General features: G+C 39.4%; 1 long non-coding RNA gene across 6 annotated transcripts; it reads right to left on the bottom strand.

Annotated features, from left to right (window-relative positions):
• Nucleotides 1–1339: 1339 nt before the first annotated feature.
• On the bottom strand, nt 1340–6122 carry LOC127777190 (uncharacterized). 6 transcript variants are annotated; one of them, XR_008018271.1, is made up of 6 exons: nt 5549–6122; nt 5164–5267; nt 5028–5065; nt 3659–4289; nt 2495–2554; nt 1340–1557 (listed from the first exon to the last, which is right to left on the bottom strand). It is a non-coding gene; the product is annotated as an uncharacterized LOC127777190 (long non-coding RNA). The 6 variants fall into 6 exon arrangements; XR_008018269.1 differs by lacking the exon at nt 5164–5267 and having other exon boundaries at nt 5549–6121; XR_008018273.1 differs by lacking the exon at nt 5164–5267 and having other exon boundaries at nt 3659–3757; nt 5549–6118.
• Between the last annotated feature and the right edge of the window lie 1576 nt (nt 6123–7698).

Here is a 7698-nt window from a genome sequence, read left to right as displayed (position 1 = left end):
CACATAATATCGTATAGTTGTTGGGTTAATATAATGTATAATAAAATTGTTTATAAAAAACCTCCAGCATTAAAATAATTTCAGAATGCTCACCTTCGTCGTCATAATTGTTTAGTGGAGGTTCGAATAGTCTACTATCGAATTCAATGTAATCGGAACTTGGAACATCCTGATGAACAGCTTGGACAGGTATACTTTCGTCTGGTGTAACTCCATCTGCTTAATCAATATTTCATGAAAGAATATATTGAGCAGATTTTGAAATATTGATTTCTGCATTGAATTTTATAGAGACGGAGATTACCTAGGATGGGTGAGTGTTGGTCATGTTCAATGCTAACTGCTTTCCTCTTCCTACATTGTCTTTGGTAGGTATCATTTCTGTGAAGCCAGTCCATAGGATCATCTGGATCAACAGCTTCCTTGTCTAATACGCTTGTTGCTTGCAAAACGGTAGAATATGTCGTTCCATATGGTGAAACTAAATGAAAAAATTGTCAGAACAATAGATTAAATCAAAATGTTGATTCTGACAGTAAATTTTACCATTATGTTTGGTTGATTCAGAATTTGATCCGCTAACAATGTTTGACTCAGCCTTCTTCCTCGCACGGTATTCACGTTGCTTTCTGTTCCTTTCCTCATTTGCTGGTTGGACGGGTGTTAAAGAGCTCACACTCCCATCAAGATTAGTTAACCCCAGCTTCTTCTTTTGGCGATATTCACGTTGCTTACGGTTCCTTTCCTCTCTGGCATCTTTGGTAGTTTCAGCTAGCCGGACATTAACAACTTCACTTCCCATAGAAAGAGAAGCAGTTGTTGGTTGCATCAGTGTACCAGAACACGGGGTAATTGCTGCAGCCTTTTTCCTTGCACGACATTCACGTTGTCTTCGGTTAGCTGCTTCCCGCTTATGTAACACCTCATTGGAAGGTGTTAAAGGTGTCGTTTGCAATACATCTAGTCTGTTGGTAATATCTCCGAATGCAATACGCTCTTCAGTTTGTGGTCTCCTTGCGTCAACCCCTAATTGCCAAATTTGTACATTAGTGGTTAATCCTAGCTTGCATAGTAGTGCCATAACCATACATTACACTGTTTTAATCGTGTATTATGGCGAATTTGCTAAGTACATTAACACGATTATGAAATCGTGTGCAGGGTCAAACAAAGATATGACAGACACCATTTTTTGGCTCAGATGCAACTATGAATATCATTAGTTATATGGCACTATATGTTATATGGTTAATGTTAGTGTGAAGTGCATAATTAAGGGACAATCATCACCAATCGCTCAACAATGCACACTTTATCGGAATGAACAACCAATGACATGTACAGCTGAATGAGCTATCTTCTATAGATATCTGGTGCTGTCTGAAATATACAATTGAAGTTCGTTTCAAATATTCACACGGGATGACTATGTTATCCAGAATTACATCTCAGTCAGCTCTCAAAGTTGAGTATATAGCATAATAATGTCTCACCCATTTTATCCGTTATGCTTTCTGTCTACTTCAAGAAGCACTCCAACGGCTAATTACACTTGTTCTGCACATGTGGAAAATATTTAGCACTCCATATGAGTCGTAATCACAAACATTATATACAGAATAATAAAAGATCACTAAAAAGAATTCAGTCATATGAGGAAACAGCCAAAGTTCAGATAAGTTCAGAAATAACTTCTGACAAGCTCATATATAACCATCACTCAATTGCACTAACTTAAACACAGTTGCTTGCATTTCAAGTTCTGCATTTGCATAAAGGAAAATGGAGATTAAAACATTATCTGGATAGTCTACCGAGGGTATTTTCTTTTTATTTTCCTTATAAAAGCATTCAGAACACCAAAACTCACACAATATATGCCTCATGAGTGTAATCATCACTCAATATAACACATCAGACAACAAAAAAAAGCTCTGGATGTTATTATGTATTCCTTTAAGGAGTGCCATCTACAACCAACTTTTGAGCGAGACACTTTCTTGCATTAGGGCTTAGGCGTGCAGTTGGAAACTATACTGTGAAAAAAAAATAGGAAACAACCATGTAAAAAAAATTATGCATATCATATGAGGAAAAAACATTAGAGCAGTAACCATAATGGCTCCCATCATTTTTAAGTGAACTAATACATACAATTTGTTTTATACCAGAACCACTAATTTCCTTGCGAACAGATGCTTCTTGCGATCGAAACAACGGACTATATTTTGATGAAAACAAGTCATATGCTCAATCGAAGCGACCATAATATTTTTATTACCTAGATGGATCATTTAATCAACAACAACTTGATATAATTCTGGGAATTAGTAGCCTAATTGTATCCAACTCAGTGCAGTTCAACTCACACAAGTAGTGCAATTCACTCATTAACAATTGAACATATGCAAACATTATTGAACAATAGGATCATATCGCTTCAGCACTTCTTGCTTTTAATATCAAACACCTTATTGAACTTGACAGGACCTACCAGTGGGAAGCGCCGGTGGGCAGCGGGCGTGGAGATCCGCTAGGCGTCGCTGGTGTTGTCCTATGGGAAAATTATATAAGCATTTTCTGAAGGAAAATTTCTATAAGCAAATCAAGAAGAAAGTACATTTGGGTCACTGCACATATAAAACATGATGAGGATAAATTATATTTTGGAAGTCTAAAACAAATTTTGTCATATATAGATGAAACTTATATGTTGCCAGAAATGAAATATATGTTAGATTCAACTTAGAAATTGCAGCTTTTGATCCCCTAATCTTCCTATACTAATTTGGTTATGTATATCAAAACAGAGCTGATGGTGATGGGTCAACAAACAGATGTGTCACTATGTACATCCAAATTGACATATACAATATTTCTATTTGACATCACAGAATGAGGGAAAAACAAAACAATAGAATTTAGTTGTCATTATAGGATCATAGCAGTAACTGGCAGTGTTCTTGTATGCTGCATGTCGTTCCATTTAAGGTTGTTCACATAAAGTATGTTCAGGGATACCAGAGAGTTTCAGGCTGCTATCCAGTCATTTGACCATATAACTGGATTTATGCTGCCGGCAGTTAGTGTAGGATCTAATGACAAACATAATGGGAGAGTTGTACAGGTATATGCTTAACATATAAATAATAATCTTAAGCTGGCACTACATGCACATGAATGACTCAAAGATTAACAGAATTATTTTGCTAGTTAGTTTTGGATATACTGCAGTTAGTTTTGGATCTATGCATATTGATATGAAAGAATTCAGAACAGGAATAGCTCTATAGGCAAAATACGTCAACTGACTTACAAGGAAAATTAGAAATAATAAATATAAATTAAGCAAATGACTTTACAGTCTCCTCATGGACGTGACTCCAAATTCACAGTTGTCTACTCATCGTAAGTATATCCTTCTAAATTTTCATTTTACCTATCAGTACAATATACTATTAGTTTATGAATAGTATTTGAAATTAATCAGAGAACCTGAGATCTACTACCTCCGTTTCAAGTTGTAAGACTTTCTAGCATTGCTTATATTCATATAGATGTTAATGAATCTAGACATATATATGTGCCTAGATTCATTAACATATATATGAATATAGGTAATGCTAGAAAGTCTTATAATATGAAACGGAGGAAGTACCTCAACTCCAATGCCATAACTGCTATAAATGCCATAAAGAGTTATCCAGACGTGAACTGTTCATAGTAATTCCAGAAGAAATTAGCATGGTATGCCAGGCTGCAATGCACGAGTCGAAAAACAAATTAATTTGTTACCCAAACACAATTGACACTTGACAGTAACAAAATCAGCTAGCTGCATATGATTTCCAGCTCCTTCCTGACTTTAATTCACAAACCATGCTTGCCAGAATAAAAGGAGTACATTTTTTGCAGAGTATAAATGTAAGCCTTTTACTTATGCTAGAAAGGAAGTACTACATCAGATGGTCTACATGCACTGTTAAGTTATTGATTATAGCTGCATACTGCATTAGACGTAATAATTATAACTGCAGGAAATGGGGTACATCATGTACAGAAATTTCACTCAGATTATATAACCGCTGAATGAAAAGAGGCAATAACACTCAGAGCACAAGTGTTATAATCAGCAGTGTTACAGTGAGAATCCTCCAATATTTCTAGATCAATTGTTCAGTTGAAAATCACCTATTAGTCCTTACCTGGCAGCAAGCAACTGTGTGGCACTATGTGTAGGTAGAAAACAGTACTAACCGGTGAAGCCAATTAATTTCAAGCGCAATGACCTGGATACAATTATAAAAATGTTGATTATATTCTGGAGCACCATCACTCCATCAGCTCTCAGGCAGCATAAATGGCCGGTGTAAGTTTGGATCAAAAGCATAAGTAAAGTCTGTGCGGCCTCCGCCTCAATTTTTTGAAATATTTCATCCTCTGGAAAGTATAAGTTTTATAAATTTATTACATGGTGTATAATGTTATTTTGATAATATCAAGGTTCCACAATTTCTTATTGACCATTACACGTGACAACATCAAATTCATTTGTAATATAAAACTTAGCCTTACATATTCAGGACTGCTTGTGAATTATTGCTTCTATTGATCCACAATAATTGATATAGTGTTAATATGATCCACAAAGAACAAATACAAACTGTATTAGTCTTAATGTGATTACTTCTGCCGAAACACAATACAAATTAACACGGACAGCTAAGCAATGAAAACCAAAATCCATTCGGAGACTATAAATGCAATCAGACCCTAATTACCCTCCTTAACACGGACAGCTAATCTCAGCTTAAAGAACCAGTAACAATGAAGCGTGGAGACCCTAATTACCCTTGACCAGACGATCACCATGAAAAAAAAACTCTAACACAAAGTTAGTTTCAACAACACAGAAGTACCAATCAACTGAGATTAATCCAAGGTGATCGTAGGTGTGGCAAGAGGCTATGAATGCATGCCTTTGTAGCCTCAAGTGAATTTTTGTATCAAAAATATTAAATACTCACACATATCTTAGGATGCACCATTTTAGCCGGTTCCACTCCTGTGGAAAAAAGGTACTCATCATTTATACTGTACTATTGAATTTCTTCCAACAATTAGAAATAGAAATAAATCCCTTTTGAGTTGCATAGGCTATACTCTAATCGATTCTTTCTTTCCCTCAGAACTGAGAATAATTGAATCCAGTATCCACTAAGCAGCATAGGGTGGGTGAAGCCATGAAGGAAAATAATTTCTTCCACCTACATCAATTCACCACTCACGTAAAGTTTGAAAGTGCAGTGTGACAGTGAAATTATTCTGTTTGACCCTTTTGCATGGCATAGTTTCAGCGTATTTGGTTATTTTTAATGGAACAACATTTGTCAGGATACTCTCTTTTCCAATTAGTATTATGCTATATACTCATGCATCTGAAATTTTAGTATGAACAGTTCAACCAAATATAATATCCATCAATTTTTCTACCCTGCTGCATCAACGAAGACCTAGCAGAAGAGGAGGAACTGAAAGAGCCACTCACGGTTCAGATCATCAGATGGCGATTGTGGTGGTACAGAGCCGTGTGTGGTTGGGGATCAGCGGCGACGTAGTCGTGGATGACGGGCGGTGACTCGTGGAGGCGGCGATGGATGATCGGCGGGCGGAGTGGCCGTGGTCGACGGGGATCGGCGGTGGCGTGGCCGCGGAAGACGGGCGGCGACTGTTGGAGGCGCCGTGGGCAACGATCGACGGGGAGAATAAAATCCAGTATCAATAGATCGGCGAGGCGTCCGACGTTGAACTGGTGACGGAGATCGGCGGCTGTGCAGCGGATGGCGTGGGGTGCGGCGGAGGAAGGTGGATCACGAGGAGCTAGGGTTTGCAATAGTGAAAGAGAGAGGAGGGGAGAGGGATCGGAGCCGGGACGGGGCGGCAGGATGGCGGATTGGGGCGGCGACGGGAGGGGGAGGGAGGCGATAGCGGCGAGAGAGGGGAGGTGCGGGAGAAGCGGATCTCGGAGACTCGGAGAGAGGTGCGGCAGCGGGAGAGAGGGAGGCGCGACAGAAGCGGATGCGGTGCGGGAGAAGTGAGGCACGGGAGGGGAAAGGAGCGGATGCCGTCCGATGCAAATCACCGTATGGTTTTCGATAGTCGGATGTGTCACACGATGAATGAGTAAAACCATTTGTTGAACTATATATAAAAAAAATAAATATATATATATATAATATATATATAAATAATAATATATATATATATATAGGGTAATAAGAAGAAAAGTTCGCCGCGCGAGTCGCGAAGTGAGTTTTTGCCACGAACGCACCGAATACACTCCAATATGTCCAAAAATCATGTTTTGGTTCTTTTTGAACTTTTTCGTTCCGGTTAAAAACAACGCACGCACGAGTGGCAATATCGACATTAATTGACAAAAGTTCGCCGCGCGAGTCGCGAAGTGAGTTTTTGCCACGAACGCACCCAATACACACCAACATGTCCAAAAATCATGTTTTGGTGCTTTTTGAACTTTTTCGTTCCGGTTAAAAACAACACACCCACGAGTGGCAATATCGGCATTAATTGACAAAAGTTCGCCGCACGGTCGCGAAGTGAGTTTTTGCCACGAACGGACCCAATACACTCCAATATATCAAAAATCATGTTTTGGTGCTTTTTGAACTTTTTCGTTCCGGTTAAAAACAACGCACCCACAGTGGCAGTATCGGCATTAATTGACAAAAGTTCGCCGCGCGAGTCGCGAAGTGAGTTTTTGCCACGAACGCACCCAATACACTCCAATATGTCCAAAAATCAAGTATTAGTGCTTTTTGAACTTTTTCGTTCCGGTTAAAAACAACGCACCCACGAGTGGCAATATCAGCATTAATTGAAAAGTTCGCCACACGAGTCGCGAAGTGTGTTTTTGCCACGAACGCACCCAATACACTCCAATATGTCCAAAAAACATGTTTAGGTGCTTTTTGAACTTTCTCGATTCCGGTATATTACATCGCACCCACGGGTGGCAATATCGGCATTAATTGACAAAAGTTTGCCGCGTGAGTCGCGATGTGAGTTTTTGCCACGAACGCACCCAATACACTCCAATATGTCCAAAAATCATGTTTCGGAGCTTTTTGAACTTTTTCGTTCCGGTTAAAAACAACGCACCCACGAGTGGCAGTATCGGCATTAATTGACAAAAGTTCGCCGCGCGAGTCGCGAAGTGTGTTTTTGCCACGAACGCACCCAATACACTCCAATATGTCTAAAAATCATGTTTTGGTGCTTTTTGAACTTTTTCGTTCCGGTATATTACATCGCACCGTCGTGTGGCAATACCGGCATTAATTGACAAAAGGTCGCCGCGCGAGTCGCGAAGTGAGTTTTTGCCACGAACGCACTCAATACGCTCCAATATGTCCAAAAATCATGGTTTGGTGCGTTTTGAACTTTTTCGTTCCGGTATATTACATCGCACCCTCATGTGGCAATACCGGCATTAATTGACAAAAGGTCGCCGCGCGAATCGCGAAGTGAGTTTTGCCACGAACGCACCCAATACACTCCAATATGTCCAAAAATCATGGTTTGGTGCTTCTTGAACTTTTTCGTTCCGGTATATTACATCCCGCCCTCATGTGGCAATACCGGCATTAATTGACAAAAGTTCGCCGCGCGAGTCGCGAA

The sequence above is a fragment of the Oryza glaberrima genome, chromosome 6 (assembly GCF_000147395.1).
Source record: "Oryza glaberrima chromosome 6, OglaRS2, whole genome shotgun sequence".
NCBI classification, from domain to species: domain Eukaryota; kingdom Viridiplantae; phylum Streptophyta; class Magnoliopsida; order Poales; family Poaceae; genus Oryza; species Oryza glaberrima.
Note: the sequence above shows the minus strand (reverse complement) of the source record. Positions and strands in the feature narration are given on the sequence as shown.